Here is a 23,604-nt window from a genome sequence, read left to right as displayed (position 1 = left end):
TATTTAAAATTACTCTAAAACATATATTTAATCACATAAAAACTAATACATGTTTAAAACAATTTTCATCCTTTATTAAACAATATATGTCATGTTGAAAATTCTATTTGGACTTTTGAGATTTCAAAAAATGATAGATTTAGTTCCATGTTTGAATTGGTTTTAAAAATTGATACATAAAATTCACAACTAGTTTTTCTAATTGGACCTTAATTGGTACAAGAAAAAGGAAAATCAATTTATACACATCCTTTGAAATTTTATACAGTTGAATTCTTGACTAATCCGATGATGGTATTTATTTAAACCGCAATTTTTCATAAAATAAATAATTTAAACATCTATTAGCCCTTTACAATTATTTTCACTTTATTCGATTTATATTAGTACTATTTTCAAATATAACAAAATATACTGTCTATTATTGACAGACATCTATCATGTCAATGATAGATACTAAATAGATACTGATAGATGTCTATTATAACCACCTTAAAATAAAACTACTCAACTTCTAAATTTTATCAAAATATCAGAAAAATTATCACGTAATACCTGAGAATTAAGAAAGAGATTCAAGATCCGAGATCATAGACTTGACAATGAGAACAACTGCGTTGAGAGTCTTTTTTTTTTCATTATCTTAATGGCGTTATTTTTGTTATTATTATTTTTTAAAAAAATCTTGGGCGAACGGTATAAAGTAACCAAAAAAAAAAAAATAGTAATGGGAGTCCTTGGAATAATGAATGAGAATGAGATTGATTCTTTAAGTTGGGGTGAGTCCACATATTATTTTCAATCTTGATTTTGGTAAACACCATCGATGAGAATTAACTAGGTTCAACCAAATCTATTCTCATTCCTAGCAAGTAGCAAGTATACGTGCCATAAATTCACAAAGTCCTAGCTAGGAACAAGAAAATGTGTTTTTATCGTTAGAGACCATTTGTTTTGTGGTAATCCAAGATGTTAGATATTAAATTTAATTTGCTTTCATCTATTAACTTAAGCTTTTAGATCAATTGATATTTAATATGGTATCAGAGCAAGGGTCTAGAGAGGTTCTGTGTTTAAGCATTTCATTGTTGTTTCTCATCAACGTGTGTTTTTTTCCAAAACATACATTTTTAGTCCTTGAACTATTTTTTTTTTTTTTTTTGGCTTTATATAATTATAAATTTTGAATTAAAAATATGTTTATAAATTCTAAAAATAGTTTTAGATTAAAATAGTTTGTTGTGAAAAACTTAAATTAAGAAGAATATGTAGATTGTTTTGATAAGACTTACCATTTTATTGAAAATGGTAAGTTTGTTGTACATTAATTTAATGTATAACTACTTGAATTACTTGAAAATTATCTATAAAAATAGTTTTAGATTAATAGTTTAAAAATAATTTTTATGAGACCAAATGCACATATTCTTCTAAATTCGGAGATTAAAAAAAGATAATTTTTCTTTTGTTTTTCTTATTTTTTCAACAAAATTATCCCGCAAGTAGTTATACAATGGAAACAAAACAATTTAATGCAACAATTAAATTAATATGTTTTAACAAAAAATCTTTAAATTAATATAGATTGTTTTGATAAGACTTACCATTTTATTTATTAAAGCCCTAAGTGGAATTAAATTTGCATTCTCAATTAATATTTTTTTTTAAAAAAAAATCCATCATCTCATCAATTCTATCACAACTTTAATATAGTTCAACATTGTGTAGAAGTCTACACGTGTATAAATTAAATGTATTGACGATTTTCAATATAATCTTATTAAACAGTCTTTAAACGACTAGTAAGAGTCTAATTCAAACAATTATAAGAAATCAAATGATTATTTTCGAACGAAATCTAAAGAAAAGTGGCAAATTGACAAACTCATAAAATTTAAGAGTTAAAAATTGATATAATCATTAAGTTCAAGATTTTAACTGATACAACTCCAAAGATTATATATAAAGGAAATAAATAATTTTCTTATTTATTGGCAGGAGTGTGTTGAGATAAATGCATGTTTACTGTTGATATCGTTTATCGTCGTTTGACAATATTATATGTAAATGGTAAGCATGGATTTATCATTTACAAAAGCCGACGATAAATATGCGTACTTATCATCGAGATTGTACTTATCATTCGAATTGTCTATTATCTTTATATTGATATTATTAATACATGTCAACTATCATTACTAATTGGTATCTATCTTGACGAATTTTAATGTTGGGAAAGAAAAATGTCACCATAGAAAAAAAAAAAAAAAAAAAAAAAATATCGTTGTAGTGATGATTTTCAACTTCAAAGAGGCTGCTACGATTGTTTAGGTGATTTCATGATGCGAAATCCATCATTATCTTATGAAGTAAGACTTTTGTCCAATATTCATTATTAAGTGCATTATATCAAAATTAATAAAAGACCATTTGATTAAATTAATGATAGTAGAACCAAAAAAAAAAAAAAAAGTGCTTCAAAGTTGACTAATAAATTAAATTTTCTATAAAAATTACTTTTCATATACATTTTAGTTTTTTTTTTCAAATTTATAAATATATAAATTTATAATTTATAATTTGTTATAAAAAAATCTTTCCAATTTGACTTTATTCCATAATTACATATTACTCTATAATTTTATAATATGTATAGACAACATTATATAGAAAATTTTTATCTTTCTTTTCAATTGTTTGAGACACGACTCTTCAAATTTAGATGCTATAGAGAAATAATAGGATAATAGAGATATAGATTTTTTCACTAACTTGACACGACTTCTAGGTGCAAGTAGTTATACATTAAATTGTTATATCTATTCAAGTATTCATAATGAATGTAGTCCACGTGTAAAAAGATGATTTTGTAGTCTTTAATGTCTTATCCAATGTACTTTTAAAGAATGGTTATTTTCAAATATAATAAAATGAATCAAAATATTTATTTGATATAAAAAAAATTTACTGTCTATTTGCGATAGATCGCGATACTACTATCTGTGTCTATCTGTGGTATGATAGACATAGATTGTAGTCTATCGTAGTCTGTCGCAGATGGACTATGATATTTTGTTATATCTGTAAATATTTTCAATAATTTTGTCATTAAAAATAATTTCTCTTAAAAAAATGAATTTATTCAATATTCATACTAAACTTTTGCAGGAAAGAAAATAATAAACACGATAGTAAACTATAAATTTCAAAGTATTTTTAAAATACAAGACATATATCAAACTATTATTTTTAGTTCTATTTAAAAGATCGGGTGGACGTTTGGAGCAAAGACTATATTAAGATTATAATAACCACTTCTTGCTACAGTAAATACTATTTTGTAGTCCTAAACACTATTTCAGAACCCCTATTTTCTATCGTATTTACTATTTGCTACAATTTTTACTATTATACATTCATCAATCTTTTTATTCTTTGCTATAGTATTTATTATTTTATTCTCAAACTAAAATAGTTTACACCTCAACACATATTATTATAATTTACACCAAAAATACAAACTATTATAACCTAATTATAATAATCTAGGATTATAATAACCAACTCCTTGCCCAAACAGTCCATATTATTTTTAATTCAACATGCATGTTTCAGTACTATTATTATTCTTTTGTTTTAATAAACCTATAAATGAGGCTATTGGGATTTTTGAAATGAAAATTAACCCAAAATTTAAAAATCAATGGATTTTTGTCTTTTGCTTGCGTCAATGCCTCGTGAAATTACTATTTTGACCCAAAGAATGCACGCGTCAAGATTTTTGCTCTCGCTCTAGCTTCTCACTTCTCGATCTCGTTGACAACACTATGTCAATTGTCATTCACTTCCCGCTTCTTGCTTCTTGCTCCCGCTCTCCTTATTTCTAAAGAAAATTACATATTGAAGAAGAAGATGAATCGATTGAAGAAGAAGCTGCAAATTGAAGGAGGATCGGGTAGATTTTTTTTTTTAAATGGTAGATTGAAGAAGAAGGAAGAAGAAGTCCACTGAAAATTAAAAAAAGAAAATTCTCCCAAGCTGCAGATTAGATTTTTAAAAAAGGTTATAAATAGAAGAAGGAAAAAAATTGGAAAAAGGCCAAAATGGTAACTTCACATGGCGCTGATATAAGCCGAATGCCAACATTTCTTAATTTTTAAACCTCATGCTAATTTTCATTTGACCCTTGAAAAAGGACTATCCGTAAAAAATTCTCGAGACTATTTAATACAATAAGTGGAGTAGGAAGATATGAACCTCCGATTTTCTACATATCAATTACCACTAAAACTATTTTCACTTTAACATAAAATAAACTATTCAAATAACTTCCAACTACTCAATCAAAAGTATCTACACTCAGGCTAAGCTAGATTGATACTTAATTTATTTAACTTAAATAAATATACAATTGAGTAAAATTATTTAATAACATAGGCTTAGTCACATTATAAAGACATAAACTGGAATTTAAATTATTGGGTAATGAATTCACATAGATGGTTTTGGTCCAATAAAACCAAAAAAATGTATATATGATAAAAGATTGATATGATATGATGTAGACTTTATATTTAATAGAAAAAGAATATAGTATTTATGTAAGCTTAGATACTTTTCAAATTTGTAAGCTTTTATGATATATACCTAATTAAATAGTTATAATATTAAATTAACACAACAAACCATTGTATACATCATTCAAAATTAAAAAATTTGAAAATCCAGTGATTTGTGTTATATTAATTATCAATTTTACAAAGTTCAAGTAACTGGTTGTGACTTGATTCAGAGAATGATACACCTTTCCAGTTTGAACACTTATTTCAAAAAGTATTTTTTCCCCTCAAAATAGCATTAATAAAAGTAGTTTTTAACTAAACCACTTGTGCTTTGGTTAAATAATTATTGAACGCCAAATTAATTTATGGAAAAAACTATTTTGTATAATTTTTGCTGATTTAAAAAGCCTATTATTTTTATTCTTTGTTTGGTTTACAAACTATTGAACCGTAAAAAATAGAAAAAAATCTCTACAACTTGAAGTAACAAATACAAACGAAATACAACTACAAAATTAGGGGTGAGCATCGGATCAGTTGGAGTCGGTTTTCCAACCAAATCGCCATCGAATGATGTATTGATCGATTTAGTAAATATTCAAACCGACTTCAACCGTCGAGCAATAAAAGTCAATCATCGATCAATTTATTGTTTTTTCAAACCGATACTGACCGATTCTTCTCTTTTTTTGACTGACCGACTTGATCGATCAGTTCAATTTTTCGACCTATCATGCTCATTCCTACTATGTATTATTTTGGCAAAAAAAAAAAAAGCCACTTATATATATTCAAAGCATAGTCATTAATCATGACTAATGCACATCCCATCCACGAAAACATTGAAATTAGATTTCTTTTTTTAAAAAACAATATTCTAAGTATTCTATGTCTAAATCTTATTTCGTTTTTAAACAATAAATTCTTTTTGAAAAGACATTCATCTAAATATTTTATTGTCTATAATAATTTCATGTTTGCCTCTGGGCATCTAAGGCACGATTCAACCCCCTATTTGAATATATTACCCTATCATGTTTAATTAATAATATCTATGGTCTCAAACATCGACAACCGTACAACAATAGTGATGTTACATTTTGTTTGAAAATCCAGCAGAAGTGTCAAAGAACATATTTTTTCTTCAAAAAGACTTATAATAAGCGAGATTATTTACATCATGAAGAGAGTCTAGAATTTTCTTTCCAAGGAAAGAAAAATTTCAATTCCGTTAATTTGGCAAAATATGATTCCTAATTAGAGAATTTATTCACCTATAATAACGAAATATACATTATAACAATTTTGATTTTAGATATCAGTTACTTTATAAATGATGACAAATTGACTCTATGATATCAATTTTGAATAAACATTGCTGTTTGGATGAAGATTTTCATACCTAATCATAAATTTCAGAGACCCTAAACATAAATGATGAATATTATATATATGTAAATCAGTTAACAAGAACAACGGTAATATATCTTATATTTATATAATTAAACACATCAAATCACTCAATACTATTTAAGATATAACGACACTCAATACTTGATGTATGTCGTTATTAATAACATGTCAAACTTGATATTGTTTAGTCATTCGTTAGCTTGGGATCTTTATCCTTGTAGGTGGTGACATTGCTCCTTCCATTCTTGCATGTTTCAACTTCAAAGAGATGAGAAAGAAAGAAAGAAGCAATAAATAACAAATGAGGATGATAGATGTTTAATTTGAAAGGTTAATTGTCAACGGTTAAAAAGACATACATTCCACATAACTCAAAAAAAGGAAAAAAAAAATAATAAGATAATCGTATGTGCTCCGACCCTAATACTAGTGTGAACCATATATGATCGCACTTTTTTTTTGTTTAAGTTCAACACGACATGTAGAGTGTGAAGATTTGAACTTCAGACATTTTGATCGACGATGTAATAACTTGACCAATTGAGTTGTGCTCAATATGACATATATGGTTGCACTTCAAAAAGTTTTTTCGAGATATAGGTTGACAAAATTTTATGCATTCATGAAGACAAAATCAAAATTGCGTTCAAAGTTTCTAGACCAAATAAGTATTTTTTTCCTAATTAACACTAACAATAAAATTGATCTAGTATACACAAGATGAAGTATTTACAACTCAGAGCAATTTTGGCACATTCACTGAATAAACTAAATTAGTAAAATTGAAACAAATTAAGCCAAATCAATCATAACTACGTAAGTCAGCTACTTCAAAATACATTCAATGGCTTTAAATTGCTACCATCTTTAAAGGCGACGAAGGCATAAAACGGTTTACTCTTTATGCCTATAACACCTAAATAACACCATGTAAAAACCATAACGAGCTAACTGTTATATCCTTCAAAACCTATAAATATATGGACCAATTAGCAAAGATGAATATCAAAGACAAGAACTTGAAGAACAATAGCTTTGGCACGAGCTAAGAATTACCTCATTGCAGCTCTATCATTCGACATAATTTGGCTGCTATTTCTTAGCAAACCAGGCAGTGCTTTAAAGCCTAAAAGCCCTCGGTCATTCTCCGCCATTCTCATATTTGGTGATTCTACCGTCGATACTGGAAATAACAACTTCATTCAACCCCTTTCAAGGCCAATTACTTTCCATATGGCAAAGATTTTCCTGGCCATGTTACTACTGGAAGGTTCAGTGATGGAAAACTCATTCCTGATATGGTGGCCTCTAGGTTAGGGATAAAGGAGTTTGTTCCTCCATTTTTGGATCCTAAACTTTCGAATGATGATGTGAAAACAGGGGTTAGTTTTGCATCGGCTGGCACTGGCTTCGACGATCTGACAGCCACTATATCTAGAGTCATTCCTGTGATGAAACAAATCGATCTTTTCAAGAACTACACTGAAAGGCTTCAAAAGATTGTGGGTGCAACTCAAAGTAGAAGGATTATTAAGAATGCTTTTGTTGTGATTAGTGCAGGAACCAATGACTTCAATTTCAACTTTTATGACATTCCCACAAGGCGGCTACACTATAGTATTAGTGGTTACCAAGATTTTATACAGAATAGGCTACAAAGCTTGATCAAGGTACATTATACAATAGGCAGACCATAGTTTATATGAAAAGACTATCTTTTATTTTATTTTATTTTATTTTAATTTTCATAAACTCAACTTGGGTTTTGAAAACATCTAAAAAAAAGAAAAGTAGATATCATAACATGAGTAAAAGTAGTGTTTATGAAAAACCACGAACCAAATAGTTATCAATTAGAGTCTAAATTGTAACCTTTTATATCTAGTTTTGTATTGAATCAATTCTTGTACTTTAATTAAAAAAAAAAAAAAAAACCTAGGCATCTAAGCTTTAGTCCTATTTCTAAAAGTTACTTGAAAAACATTCTTAGTTTTTACTTGTACCACCAAAACAAACACTTGAACTACAGAAAATAAACACTTATAACTCTGTTTTTAATTGAAAATGGACAGAAAATTTACCAACTTGGAGGTCGCAATATGGTGGTCGCTGGCCTCCCTCCAATTGGTTGTCTTCCCATTCAACAGACCTTATCAATTCGGAATATTCGAAAGAACAAAACTCAGATTCAAAAGCCTAATCAGAAGCTTTCGCCAAAGCTTCCTGGAAGCAAAATTTTGTATGCCGACATCTACACCCCCATGAACGACATGCTCAATAATCCTGAGAAATATGGTAAGTCCCAGTCAATGGTACTAAAAATTGAATCAAAAGCAGTAAATATGTAAGAGGAAATGCAATTTTGAGAGCCATTTTGAACTACAGGAATTTGGTCGAACAGGTTTTGAGCATACCGACAAAGGTTGATGTGGAAGTGGATTTAAAGAAGCAGGGCCTCTGTGAAATGCAATGCTTCCAAGGATAGCATTCATCCGACTGAAGCAGCCTACAAGATCGTCGCGGATTCGGTTCTGAAGAAACTTGGTGATTCACTGTATCGGAATTAACGGCTCCAGTGGAGTTCAAGTTCTAATGCTCCGGAGAATGAAAATCCTGAACTGATTTTGAACTATATTGTTTCGTTCCCTGCTTCTGCATGATTTCTTCTTTCAACTCTGAGTTGAAGTAGATTTGAAGTTCAAAATTGATTGGAATTGTGGATTTCTTTGTAACCATAACCAACCATTTCGAAATTCCACGTGTTTTCCTCCTGACGTGAATTGAGATGGAAATGGACCCGGTTAAAATTTATACATTTATTAGTGTATGATATGATTTAAATTGATATAATTTTAAAGTTTAGAGATATAAATGGATATTTTTTCTAACTTTTTTTTATCCATATGGTATTTTCTAAAATTTACAGATCAACTAATTCAAAATTAAAAACTATAATGTACCCGACATTCCCCTGCGTCCCCTTTCAGTATGCTTTGTCCTCATGCTCTAAGCTAAGCACGTTTAACTTAACTTTAGAGTTCTTATGATTGAGCCACCGAAAAGGAAGGTACATCTTGTTGGTATAGGTAGTAACTTTCAATTCTTTTAAGCCTTTCTTAACCATACTTTTATGTCCTTAGGATCCCTCTCATTCGGATGTGATATCGGTTTATTCATGTACCCCTCTTGAACTCGGGTCATTACAAAAAATAAGTAAGGTCAGATCTCTCCTTTGGAGATTACTTACTCCATTTTTTGGATGGTCGAATAGGGCTATTTATAAGTCAATCCTTTGACATACATTTATAGTTACGTGTGACGACAGTGATGTTAAGAATATTTTGGCGCTCGAGGTTGTAGGGTGCAAGTCTGGGCCCAACTTGTATATATTTGTCAGCGTGACTAGTTATGTAACATCCCAAGCTTAAAGTAAATTGAAATTTATTATCTTAAATGATTGGGTTTTATTTTCCTTTAGTTTTGATTTTAGCCAAAATTTACTTAGGAGGTACTTTGAGATCTATGCATGCATGAGGCAACGATCTTTTAGTCTTAGAAAGTTGGGTCGTTACAGTTGGTATCAGTGACCAAGTTCTTAAGTTCTGTAGAATAACTTACAGTGTTAGTCTAGAATATCTCTATGGCACAATAATGAATTCTTCGTCATTGGCAGATATGTCTCTTAAGAAAATGTTTCTAGAATTATATGCACACAACTTTGCTTGATTTAGATTCATAACCGACATGTTTTTCTTGACTAAGAATTTGATAAAGGTTGTGAAGGATCCCATATCGAAGGGAACCTTGAGCGGAAGCAAGATCGTCCCAAATCCCATTTTTTATTGAATATAAATTTTTACAGTAAATAAAGAACAAGATATGCATTTACAAAATTACAACATGATTTAACAAAAAAAAAAAAAAAAAAAAACTTAGGGTTTTAGAAAACCATACCTTTGAAGACCTTCTTCAAGAATCTCTCGAATAGAATGCGAACACTAATATAAAGGTTTCCTTGGGATTCTAAGGCAAAGAACTCAGGAGTGGTGGGCTCTGGCTATTTTGGAATGAGAAAAATTAGATGAGTATAAAGGAGGAAGTTTGTTGATCATTCACCAACAACCCAAAAACTTGCAGAACTCTTTTTTTATATTTCGATCAACAAGATGATGATGAAGGAGACTCTCTCCTGTCTTTCAAAAGCCAAATACACACCAACCACCCAAATGGAGAGAAAAATGGGAGGAGTTATAACTCCCTCACTGATTTAAAAAAATAACATTTAATATATATATGATAACTAACTTATCATATGATATATAATAAATTATATATTATATCAAATATAACATATAATCTATAATTTTAATATTGTATCATATACAATATAACTTATAGTTTCTTTTCTCTCTTATATGACATTTAATATAAATCACATTTATATTAAATTTAATAATTATGAATCTAATTCATATTAATAATATTTGAATCATATTCAAATATTTATTTTCTCTCACTAAAACTATAATGTATTATATGCATTATAATAATTATATCATATATAATTAAAAATAACTTAATTATATCATATATAATTAATTCCCTCTATTAATTTGAACAATTCAAATTAATCCAAAAACTTATTCTCATTTAATCTTATTAAGCTACTAAGAGGACCTCATAGACCCATAACTTGAAGCTCAAACCGTATATGAATAATTAATCAAACTCTTTAATTAAATTATTCACCGTCTGTTAACTGTCGAGCACTCCACTAAAGATTGATAGCTGCACTCTTTGCACTACAGATAGTATTTTGTGTCCATTTGATATAACCAATCAATAATACGATGACTCTTCACAAATTGCTCATAAGTACAGCTAGACCAAAATTACCGTTTTGTCCCTATAGTTACATCTAACTCCTTAAGTACCACTTATCCTTCTAATGAATAATAGATCATAGTCTAACTATGACTAAACTTCTCTCGGGCCAGGAGAGGTGTGACGCCACATTGTTCAAGCCCCATAATCAACATTAAGGGAGCAATTTATCTACTTACCCTGTCTGGGGAAAAGAGTAAATTCTTTTCTTGTTAGCAGTGTTTCTAACTCCCCAATTAGCCGAAACCCTAAAATTGTAGTCTTGTTGAGTCAATGATTTGGCCACTCTCACCCATACAAATCAAAGGATTGCCCTCACAGGCAGAAGTTTACAACTCACTCAGGATTCAGGTCATGTTACCTATGGTCATCCTAGTGAAATTTAAGTCTCTATTATGAATAGTGTTATATAATGAGACTAAACATTTCGTGGTCCGGTCTTGTACACACATCTTTGTATAGAATATCCCCGCTCACATGTCTATACATGAATGATCAGGATCAGATCATTTGTAGCACTTTACAACAATTGTAATACCTACAAAACGGGTCATACTCGTAGTGTCACCAGTATAAGGTACCCAACCTTATCCATCTATTACAGACCATTTAGGTTATCATTTAAACATGATCCACCCGTATGTCTCTACATACATGTTTAAGTTACAAGATAACCTTGGATGTTGTTTATTGGTTATGGTTAATACAACTAAAATATGAATAAAATATCATATATTTTTATTAAATAGACAATGAGTTTGAATAAAATATCAAATATTTTATTAAATAAACAATAAGTTTGTTCAAAACATTTACAAACTATAGGACCCTATGAGATTTAGGACATCAATCCCAACAGTTGGGTTATGTATGGTTGTTAGGAGATGACACACGAGTTAGAGAAAGAAGCAGGTGAGGTAAGAATGCTAGACAGGGAGGATGAAATCCACAAGTTCAGGACCCAGAAATCCAGGACCCTTAGGTCCTAAACCCTTTTGCACCACAAGATCTCTCTCAACCACGTGACCTTTCGGGGTCAGGGAGACAAGGAATTGCATCGAGAAGTCAGCCCTAGAATGTGCTTGTGCATCCATAGACATTGTAACGCCCGGATCCTTACACCTTATGATCCGACCGCTACGACATGCATACTTAGATTTGTCTATCATGAGATGAGTTTTGGTTGAAATTTCAAAGAACATATCTAATTTTATTAATTAGATAGAAAAACTATATAAAAATTTATTTATCAAAACACCAGGATCCATAAAACATTAGCGTGGTGGTACAAAATGCATGTGCCTATAATAGTGAGTTTGATGGTTGGCCATTTGAGCGACGTCCAACTCTGCCATCTACGTTGTGTCCTTACCTACAAAGTCTGTAAAAATATAGGTGAAGATAATATACCCAGTAAGTAGTTTCTCACGTAAGGGTAGTGACCAAATGCACAATCATAAACAACATGTCATGAAACATATGATTGGGACCGAAAACGTATAATAACATGTGGTGGTCGGTTATGCTTCCAACATAAATCTCTCCGCCCTGATAGGAAGATGAGGACCTAAGCGAAACTAACCCATCTGATGATTAGCGGGTCATGCAGTCAGTAGGGCCAGAGTCGCATCCAACATCAACCATTAGCATAAACGTTATGCTTCCAACATAAATCTTTCCGCCCTGATAGGAAGATGAGGACTTAAGCGGAAACTAACCCATCTGATGATTAGCGGGTCATGCAGTCAGTAGGGCCAGAGTCGCATCCAACATCAACCATTAGCATAACCATAAGATTAGACTGGAAGCATAACTTACACCTAATTAAAACTTGGTTTTAACGTAATCGTGAACAAACATAATGCATGGGGTCCCTTGTAGAGAAACGTGTTCTAAACATGTAATGCAATATAACAATTAACATAACCATGCAACATAATAAAGGTACACTACCATAGAACACTTAAAGAAAGGGTGAGATAAACTACTTACCTTGACTGTGATCTAATTATTCCTTATTATTCTTTATGATTTTATCAGCAGAGTTTTCCCTTTTTAAATCAAAAGAAGAAATTTGGGCAGCACTTTACCCGAGCTTTTCTCTTTTAATCTCACAGAACTTCCTCACTCACACTTACTTTTTCACACGATTCTTTGTTACTGAGATTTGTTTGAGAATGGGTTAAATCTTCGGCAAAGGGTCCTATTTATAGTAGTTTCAGCTCTTCTCAGCGTGATAAATTATCGTACAGGTGGCTTCTTTAAAATTTACTTATGGTTTATGGATTCCTCTCAATAAGACTCCTAATTTTGGCTAACGTTTGCCCTTACGTCATCATTCTTTGTTTGTATTCAATTTTAGGGTTTTTCCATGTATAATCTATAAGATCGTGGCCAAATTCAACGCATAATTCGCGCTTCTGTTCAAATCTCGCTCACTCTGCTCTTAAAATCTCGCTCTTTCCCGTTTTCTCGCTAGGAATTTACTCTGTCCAGCTTTCTTGCTGGAAATCCCGCTCTCTCCACTCTCGCTCTCAAATTTTCTCTTCTGTCTCGCTCTCTCCAACTTTCTCGCTCTCGCTCCCGCTCCCGCCTCCGCTCTTTCCTACTGTCTCGCTAAGAATTTCCTCTTTACTCTTGCTCTCTCCAACTTCCTTGCTACAATTCTCGCTTTCTCCAATTTTCCTTCAATCTCGCTCTCTCTACTCTCGCCAGCCTCAATCTCGCTAGCATCGCTCGCTGGGTTTCTCGCTCTCCAATTCTTCCTTCGATCGCGCAGCTCTCTTATCAGAATCTCGTTTTCTCCAGTTTTCTCGCTGGTGTGACTCTCGCTCTTTCCCACTTTCTCGCTCCTGCTCGCTCCCTTATTCATTATCTTTTGGATAATGAATAATGAATAAATTTCCAATTTCCAATTTATTTATTTTTTCCTTCTAAATTTTCACCCCTTTAAATAAAATTTCGTCCTGCTTATTATTTGATATTTAATTTTCTGTATGCGTACAAATCTGGGTCGTTACAGACATAGATCCTAACTGCTTTCCTAGATGATTATGCTACAATGGAAGTATAGATAGGGGATGTTGTTACAACAACTGTGATGCAAACGTTAAAGGATATAGTGGCGGTACAAATAGTTCAACATGCCCAATCTCAGTAAGTATTGCCCTAACAGGTCCAAATGCCATAAGTTCAAACTAAGAATCAAAACTTACAAAACTTGTCACTAGAAGCAAAACACGTGCGGGTCAATCATTCTATGGTGTAACTATGTTCAATACTACATCGCAGGAAAGTTTTGTATATTTAGTTCGGGGGTAAGTGGAACGACGATAGACACTCTATATTGAGGAAATAGTGAAAGGGATCCTTGTCTCGATCACAAGAACATACAACGAAATCGTAGACTGAATATATCTTGCATCCAGCATAGATCCTGATGGATATAATGTTGAGATTGCATTGAAGGAAAACTTTACTCAGCCATCATTTCTAGTGTACATAAGGGATGATGACGACAACGTTGAGTTCATATTAGCTCACGAGCACCTATATGTTAGAGCTAGAGAACACGTAGAAGAAGTGAAATGGATCAATAAGCATTATATTTCATTAATTTTGGCTTTAAATTAAGCATGCTCATCAACTAATAAGAGGGTTTCATGACATATCTTTGTAGAACCACTTGAATCTTGATTCCAACTGTAAATCTTCTCCAAATCAACTTGTGAATCACCTTAAGGCCTTCTTTACTATTCTCTTGGTGCCTTAGATTGAGTTGTGAGACTCAAAATAAGCTTGAATAAAGGGAATTTGGAGAACAAAATCACTGCTGCACCATGGAAGAAGACGTTCTTCAGCAAAAACTTATCAAGTGCATTAGTTGCATGCCCAGTTTCCACTTCAATTTTCTCTATTTATTGCAAGACTATCATGCAAAGAAGATAGTTGCATGAGTTGCACCTCATGCTTGGAAATTTGACTCAAGGAAATGGTGGATAATGAGTGAGCTACTTGGAAATGGAAAAGTGGAGAAATCCCACTTTTTCCATTTTCCATTTTTTCAATTTTTGACATGTCTAAATTGTTTTCCAAAATCAATTTTATTTTAAAAAATGAAATCTTTATTAATTTTACAGAATTAATTCAATAGTTAATTTTCTAATAAAATTAATAATAAATAATTAATTAAACAATTTAATTAATTCTAATTAATTCAATATCAAATATTAAATTAATTTAACACAAATTTCACCATCATGAATCCCTATTCATGAATTTAATATTTAAATCATATTTAAATATTAATTGATTCTCCAATTCTGTTTAATTCCAAAATTAAACGTGTAATTATATCACATATTACTAATTCCCTTAATTCTAATTTGAACATTTCAAATGAACTTATCACGCTACTCTAAGGTTAATCCATTTATGAGTTAGTAGGGGGACCTCGTGGACCTACAGATCATGGGCTCCAATGATTTTGGATTAATTGGCTAAACTCTTTACACCAAATTAACCCCCATTCGTGAATTGTTGGGTCACTCCACTAAAACCTAGAGTTGCACCCCCTCACTGTAGATATATTATGTCCACTCGTTATAATCATGATTAGTAAGTTAACCCTTCACAGGTTGTTCATAATAACGACTGGGTCAAATGGTTGTTTTACCCTCGAGATTACCTCTTGTTTCTTAAGTTTCCTCTAATGAACAATTGATTTGTGATCTGATCAACCAACCAAATCCCTCTCGGGTCAATGAGAGGGTGGGGCCTGATAGCTGGCAGAAATACAAGCTATTGTAGCCTTTTATTTAGAATTATGAGGGCTAACGAGTAGAATATGCGTTGATAATACTAAGAATTCATGTGAAAAGTGTGCTTGCGTCGATCAGCACTGAAAATCTCTGCTAACCTAATATTATGCGTTATTCTGCGTCAAAATGTATATTTTCGTAGCTATCGCAGGAATCGATCGCATGTTGGTTTGAATCCCAGACCATCGCAAGGTTGATCGCATGCGTTCATCGCATGGATGTTGCAGCTATAGGGTAATAATCATGATAGAAGAATGATCGCAAGGTGGGTAGAATGCGTTGGTACTTCGGAAAAACAAGCATGAACATATACCTTGGGAGTATCAAAAGGATAAGATGATGTTGACATTTCACCTACCGCATAAAAAATGGCAGTGATTCAGAGCGGGACCACCAATGCTATCAACGTTTAAGCTCTATAAATAAAGTTTTAGAGCCTAAATTCAAGGCATCCGAACTTCTGCCCTAAGGAAGATCCTTGTGATCACAGATGAGAGCATGAGAAAGATTTTCTTTGAGGATTCTTCACCTCAACAGCCTATTCCGAGTGACGACCGGAGTTTCGCCAGAGATAGAGCTCGCGGGAGACTACTCCACCACCCTTCCATGGCACCACCAGCATCCTTGACGAACATTTGATGGAAATAAGAGATTGCCTACATCTAGCCCTCCATCTTCCTTCTTATCTTTGTATTGTATTACATTTTGGCTTAAGACATTAATACATTTTGTAACCAATGCATTTCTTTAGTTCCTTCAACATTGTCTTCATCACCATCTTCTTCTTGATCATATTTTACTTCCTTTGCAGAGAATTAAGTGTAGATTGCAAGAGTTATCGCATACTCAATCATTCGGCATAAAGATATGATGCATGTAGTAACCCATCGAGAGGTGTACGTTTTATGAGTATAACAAGTCAATCCTCTTTGCTTAGTGCGAGGCTATCGCAATGCTTATCTATGAGTTGAGTAGCTATAACCACTGCCTGAAAGCGTAAGGAGTGGAACTCACTAAGTAAAGTAAGCAGTGTTCCTAGAGATAGGAATAATCTTATTGTAACATCCCGATTTTTTTTAGGAAAATTAAAGTTAATTATCTCAAGTTGCTGAGTTTTAGTTTCTTAATCTTTGGAATTTGGAAACAAATTGTTACAGTTGAAGAAGTTATATTGGTTAATGTGGATTCTTTGGGTATGAGCTTTAAATTAATTGGAAGGGATAATTGAATTATTTGTATAAGAAATTTTGAGTTTTTGTGAAATTTGAAAGGGAAAAGAGGAAATTGTGGTTTTAAAGATTTTACCCTCTTTAGTTTTGGAACTTGGATCTAAAATTTAAGTAATGAATTAGGAAAAAGATAATTGGTTTATTTGGAAGTAATTAAATCAAGTACTTAAAAAGATTTGTAAATTTGGATTCAAGTTAATTTGGAAAGAAGTGATTTAAAATTGGTGAATTTATTTTTAGGTTTATTTAATTAATTGGAGAAGAGGTGAAAGATTTGAGTTTGATATGACATATTTATTAAGGAAAGGAAATATATATATATATATATATATATATATATATATATATATATATATATATTATCTATGTATTTGTGTGGTGGAGAATTAAAAAGAAAAGAAATATGGAATTTTCAAACCCCCACTTTCTCATTTTCTCTCTGGTTTAGATGAACTTCGGCTGCCGCTCCGCCGACGCCCACTTCCTTTTCTCCGTCAAGTTGCAACCGCGGCGCTCCGACCTTCATGTCGCCGGATCTGCTCGTCGTTGGTCCTCCTCTTTTTCAGTCATTGTCCTTTGTCGAACACCGTTGTGAGGTTCGTAGTTTTGGGATAAGATCTAAATGATTTTCATGGTTTTGTTGAGGATCTTGAATACCCAATAAAAAACTGTTTAATTATCATTTCAATCATGATTTTGGAGGTTGAATTTGAAAGTTTGAAGGAGTTTAAAAGTTCGTTAGCGTGCTGTCAAGGTGATTTCGGCAAGAATTTTGGTAAGATTTGGAGCTTTGTGACTTGTTCAGTTCGAATGTAATTTATGCGAATTAAGTTATTAAGTTTTGTTGTTGATTTTGGTGTGCTTAAATGCTTAGGCATGAACCTAAAGGTTAAATTTTATTTTGGTTTATGTACTAGGATTTAATTCAAAGATTGTGGAGATTAGAAGGGGTTAGTTGGTCAAATATTTGGCTTGATTAAGGATTCAAGAATTTCCCAAAGATTCAATTGCTTTTTGGTTCAACCTAATATCAAAATAAGTAACCTTACTACTGGAACTGTCCACGGGCCAGACACTAGATATATGTCAGCATGATAGATGAATATTATGACAGAACGATAACATGATAGATGGATAGTATAGTATGACCGATATATATTCTTGTATGAGAATATGAAAGATTTATTTGTGCACGTAGAGACTTGCATGTTAGTAAGAAATGATACTTGATTCACTGAGGGTGTATTTGATATGAGGATATAGAGGCATATATGCATGTTGTATAGCCATGATTTTGAGGTATATATGTATGTTATAAAACCATAATGTGATAATTGTGATGTTGAGACTGTGATAGTGTCTTTACTGATTAGTTAGATGCCCACTAGGTATTGTGTTTCCTTCGGGATTCACCAGATATCGTGTTTCCTTCGGGATTCACCAAATTGTGTTTTCTTCGGGATTCACCAAATATTGTATTTCCTTCGGGATTCAGCAGATATTGTATTTCCTTTGGGATTCACCAGAGGTAGTGGGCATACTTAACTACAGTAGGATAGAAACCAGTTTTGCATGTATGTATGTGTCCCATGAGGACTAGAGCAATTTCTTATTGTTCCACTAGTAGGTGGCACTAGAGGACATAGATTGTAAGCCCTCGAACTAAGGTTCCCTAGATAAGCATGTTTAGCCAAAGGAATGTTATATTATAATTTATTAAATAAAATTCATGTTATTTATAGGAATTAATGAAGGAAGGAAAAAAAATATATCAAATGAAGAAACCCAATCATTAGTCTGCTGGAGCACTAAGTGTGGAGTGACGTGGCAATTAATTCCTTGAACTTAGGAAGCGGCAGGAAGATTAAAAAGGGAGTGAAACTTCAACAACATGTTTTGGCAATTGACAAAAGTAAATTTAGCGAATTCGGTGCCATTTTAAAAGCTGGAGAATCTAGTTTTCAAGGTTGTTCTGCTGGAGAAAGATTGCAAGAGAAGAGAAACAAAAGTGTGAGAATTTGCAGAAGAGGCAGACCCACAGATTAATCAGGGGCCGAGGTGAAGTTTGGAAGTTCCAGGTCAAACTATAAGAAATTCTAGGCTGGAGTTTTAAGGTAAGGGAACTTAAATCTAAACAAGCTTGTAGAAGGAAGTTTTCTTGAAAGGAGGCTCTGGATTTTAGAGACTTTATGATTTTTGAAGTGTAATAACAGGGAATTGGTGCGTTTAAGCACGACAAGCTGTATATTGAACGAGCAAAGCAGTTCATGCCGAGGGAGGAACTGTATAGCGAGAATTGGCATAGAGAATCTCGTTTATAAAGGAGAGATTGCTCGCTGATTTTGTAAGGGAGGATCTCGCTCTAGGGGAAAATCTCGCTTAGAATATTGAGTGAGTATCGCTAAGGAATTTCGACAGGAAAAGCTTGATCTCCTTTTTAGGATACGTAGTGTCCATGCATCCGTGCATCACGTGTCGGGGGGTAATCATCCGCTAGCATCCTTCAAGGGGATCTCGCCTAGACTCACTTCAGGGGGTACGCACTAAGCCTCACTCAGGGGGATCTCGCCAGTAGTTGTCGTTTGTATTGATGGAAGTGCTTTTAATAAATGAGATGTATTCTGAGATGATTTTAACTAGGTAATTCTTAAGGTAGTTTAATCGACCGGAACTAATACTCTTTTCACGGCCAAGAAGAGCGCTAGGAGGAAGCGTATAAAGCCAGGATAAGAGCTGTACGAAGCAGTGAGTCGAACTGTAGTAAACTTAAAGATTATCTAATACTCAATTGCAATATATGTATCAATGTTAAGAGCACGGGAGATTGAGCATTAATGATGTACTTTAAATTTCTCAAGCAACAAATGGTGAGGAATAAGCTTAATGGCATTGTGTCGCCGACTTGTATGTGTGTAACAGCGTAGTGTGTGTGAGTGAGTGAGTGAGGTTGTGTGATTGTAACCAATGTACAAAAGCTGTTTTTTTGATTTTTTTGGATTAATATGGTGTCCTGAGAGGAAGACTATGAGAGAAGGAGTTTTGTTGTAAATGAGTGGCGAGGATGAACACTTATTTTGTGTAAGATAACTAGGCAATGGAACCTAATTGTGGGTATTACAAAATACACATTTTGATACTGAAGGACGTTGAAAAGGTTAATCTGAACCAATTAGGCCGGCGGAAGGATCAGTTGAGAAGACCCTGGGGCCGAATTTGATACTGAATGGAATTTTGAGAAGGTATTCTGGCGCAATGGTGATACCGAAGGAACATAATGAAGAAGGTTATCATAGATTAGGCTCTAATTACTGCACGTACCATAATTGAGAATTGGTATCTAGAGATGCGAAATATGTACTCTCTAACTAATTATGATGGTACTTAGGTTGGCCCACGTGCTGCTCAGCCTGTCAGTTATGATATGTGTAGAAAATCTCGAGTTATGGTTTCTTGTGTGTTGAGTATAACACGCCGTTTGGGACGGCCGCTACCAGCATTTCAGGCCTCGTCTCTCCCACAACGTACGGCGGACCACTCCAATGAATGTTTAGATTGATGTCTGAGAATGGTTTACAAGCTAGCATTATGGGACAAATTGCTGATTTATGCATTGGTATAATATTTCATGTGTATAATGAGTGAATGCTAGCGTGGTAACGGAACCCAGAATGTTGATTACGCTGACAGGTAGCGGATAGGAATTTAGAATGTCTCAGAGATGTTGAATGGTAGGGAGCGAAATTTTATTTAGAAGGAGTGGTAAAATGTATAGTGAGCCGTGAAACCCTAGAATTAGAATTGCAGGAAAAACACAATAAATATATAATTAGAATGAATAAATATATAAATTTAATTAAAAAAATCGTGTGTATAATTGATGATTGAAGGGGAAAAATATCGGAAATTAATATCATTCAAAAATAGTGAGAGTATGAAGGAATGTGAGCAGAATGAGGGGGAATTATGATTTTTAGAAGTTGTGGCATGGCGTACGTAATTCTTGGAGGACAGGACGGTGCGGAGTGGAGGGATAAGGATGTTCTCTTATGGTGGCACTGCTCAATTGGAGAAATTGAGAGTGAAAATTAATGCCCATATACTTCTTAAAAATTTTTGAGAAAAGAGTTTAAAAAGAGAGAAGTTGGAATCCACAAACCGAGTGAGGTAACCAAGTCGGTGGGAAAGACTTAGCGGAAGGATGGTGAGGACGGAGAAAAAATTGGAGAGAGCGAGACAGTAAAGAGAGAAGTGAAGGAGGGAGAGGCGCGGAGGACAAGTGGAGCGAGTATGAGAATCTCAAACGAGATTTTGACCAACCAGCACTAGAGAGCGCGAGAGCAGGAGGGCCCTACCATGGCAAACAGCGAAACGGGAGGAGAGTCACGCGAGCAGCAAAACCAGCGATGAAAGTAATGCGACGTAGACGCTAGATTAAAGAATAAGAATAGAGGCGAGATTTGGACAGAAGCATGGAACTCTCATCGCGTTGACATTTGGGCCAACGGGGATGCTCTATAGATTATACATGAGAGAAAAGCCTCCTAAATTGAACTTACCAAACAAAGAATGCATGACGTAAGGGTACAATGTTAAGCCAAATTAGGCTGTCTTATTGTAGCAGGATCTCCCTTAAAACACCCTATAGTAATTTTAAAAGAAGCCACCTGTAGGATGATTTTGTCACACTGAGAAGAGCTTGATAAACACTATCAAATAGGACCTTTGTTGAAGATTTATGATCCACATTGGCTCAAAACAGAATGCTCTCTGAGGTAACAGAAAGTAATCGTAGTTGAGAAAAATAAGTATGAGTGAGGGAAATGTCTCTGTAGAGGTTAAAAGTAGAAAATGCTTCGTGGTAAGGTGCTTTGAAGTGATGGCCCACTAAATTCTCCCATAACTCATAAACAAATTGTCTACTCATTTCAAATCATAAAAGTAAAATAATAAGAATAATATACTTCATGATCACTAATATTACACTCCTCTTATATGTTCTTGTGTAACTTTATTATGTCATGCATGATTATCGTTAAGTTATTTGCTACATTGAATTTAGAACACGTTCTCAAATACAAGGACCCCATGATTCAATGTTTGTTACACGATTAACGTTAAAATCAATATTTAATTAGTGTAAGATTATGCTTCCAGTCTAATACTGTTACGTTTATGTACATGGTTGATGCTTGCAGATGGACTATAGCCCCTACTGACTGCATGACCCACGCTATAAATCATCAGATGGGTAGAGCTTTCGCTTTACAGTCCCTCATTTCTTTTTATTAAGGGCGGAGAAATTATATGGCTCTCCGGGCTATCGAGTTAGCTATGTATGTTTGCACCCACTCCAAAGCTAATTCTTACATTAAATGGTTTATGTTTAAGGGACTTAGAAAGTGCCTTGTAGTTGGAGCAGCTCGTGTGAGTCTCCAATTATTACGTTTGATGCTAATTGGCTTGATATTGGATGTGACATCTGGCCCTACTGACTACGTAGTATCCGGCTAATTCATCATGATGAGTTAGTTTCCTGCTTAGGTCCTCATCTTCAATCAGAGGCGGAGAGATTTATAGTTGGAATCATAAGCCGACTAAATCACATTGTTTATTGATAAAGTTTCTCGGCTCCTCAACCATAATGTTTTCATGACATGTTTGCTTTGTATTGTGCATTTGTTACTTACCCTACGTAGAGACACCTACCTATACCTGCCCTAGTATAAACTATCCTCTCGATTTAAAGACTTTCTGTAACGGTAAAGACCCATAACTATCGGGGAGTGGGCAGAATTTTTGCAAATGGGCCATACCATCAATAATCTCTATTTATTATTATAGACATATGCATTTGTTGTTACCACCACGCTAATAATTTTATGGATCCTGGTGTTTGATAATATATAAAACTGTTTTATTATAGTTTTTCTATCTAATTAATTAAATTTAGAATAATGTTCTTTTGAAATTTTTCACCCAAAACTCTCATCATTTGATAGAAACTTGCCAATAAGTATGCCCCGATGTCGTAGCAGTTGCGAGATTTTGGATACATTATGTGTGTTAAGGAATGGATGTCACGATATTATACAGTTTTTTCTATTTATAATGGAGTATCAGGTGGGGTGTTTTGTGGGCCAAATAGGTCTCTATAAGTTGGCATTAAAGAGTCGGGATAAGGTGTTTAAGATGGATTCGGCTTTGTTTAAGTTGAATTTGCCATAGCCATGCAAATACGCTTGGTATAGTAGAATTTTTTGAACAATGTATTTAGTTATAGAATAATTTTAGTTAACTATAGGTATGAGTTAAAATAAAAATGATTTTGAGAATTTACAGCTACATTCCATCCTTCTAATAATTTTGTAACGAATCATCTGTTCATCTCTAACCTAAACATTGAATTGGAGTGAGGAATATAATGACTACTTTTCCGCCATTATAAACATCCCAAAGATAATTAAATAAGTGAAAAGTGTTTTTCAACACATTAATTGTGAATAGACAAACGATGCAGCAGTTCTGGTCGGGGAATCGACACAATAAGGAACAATCAAACGTGGTACGAGTCTTATGGTTAGTAATTCAATCAGACTTTTTTACAACAGGTACGTTTCGCCTTTTGAAGCAGTGATCGACTGATCAAAAGGAAGTTTAGGATAACTCTTAATGCTTTTGTTTCAAAAGACGATGTCT

At 33.2% G+C, this 23,604-nt stretch overlaps 1 pseudogene; it reads left to right on the top strand.

Moving 5' to 3' along the window:
- The first annotated feature begins 727 nt into the window (after nucleotides 1-727).
- On the top strand, nucleotides 728-8,010 carry LOC120069949 (annotated as a pseudogene).
- Nucleotides 8,011-23,604: the final 15,594 nt, after the last annotated feature.

This window comes from Benincasa hispida, unplaced genomic scaffold (assembly GCF_009727055.1).
Source record: "Benincasa hispida cultivar B227 unplaced genomic scaffold, ASM972705v1 Contig701, whole genome shotgun sequence".
Classification (NCBI taxonomy): Eukaryota; Viridiplantae; Streptophyta; class Magnoliopsida; order Cucurbitales; family Cucurbitaceae; genus Benincasa; species Benincasa hispida.
This window is presented reverse-complemented; position numbering and strand designations above follow the sequence as displayed.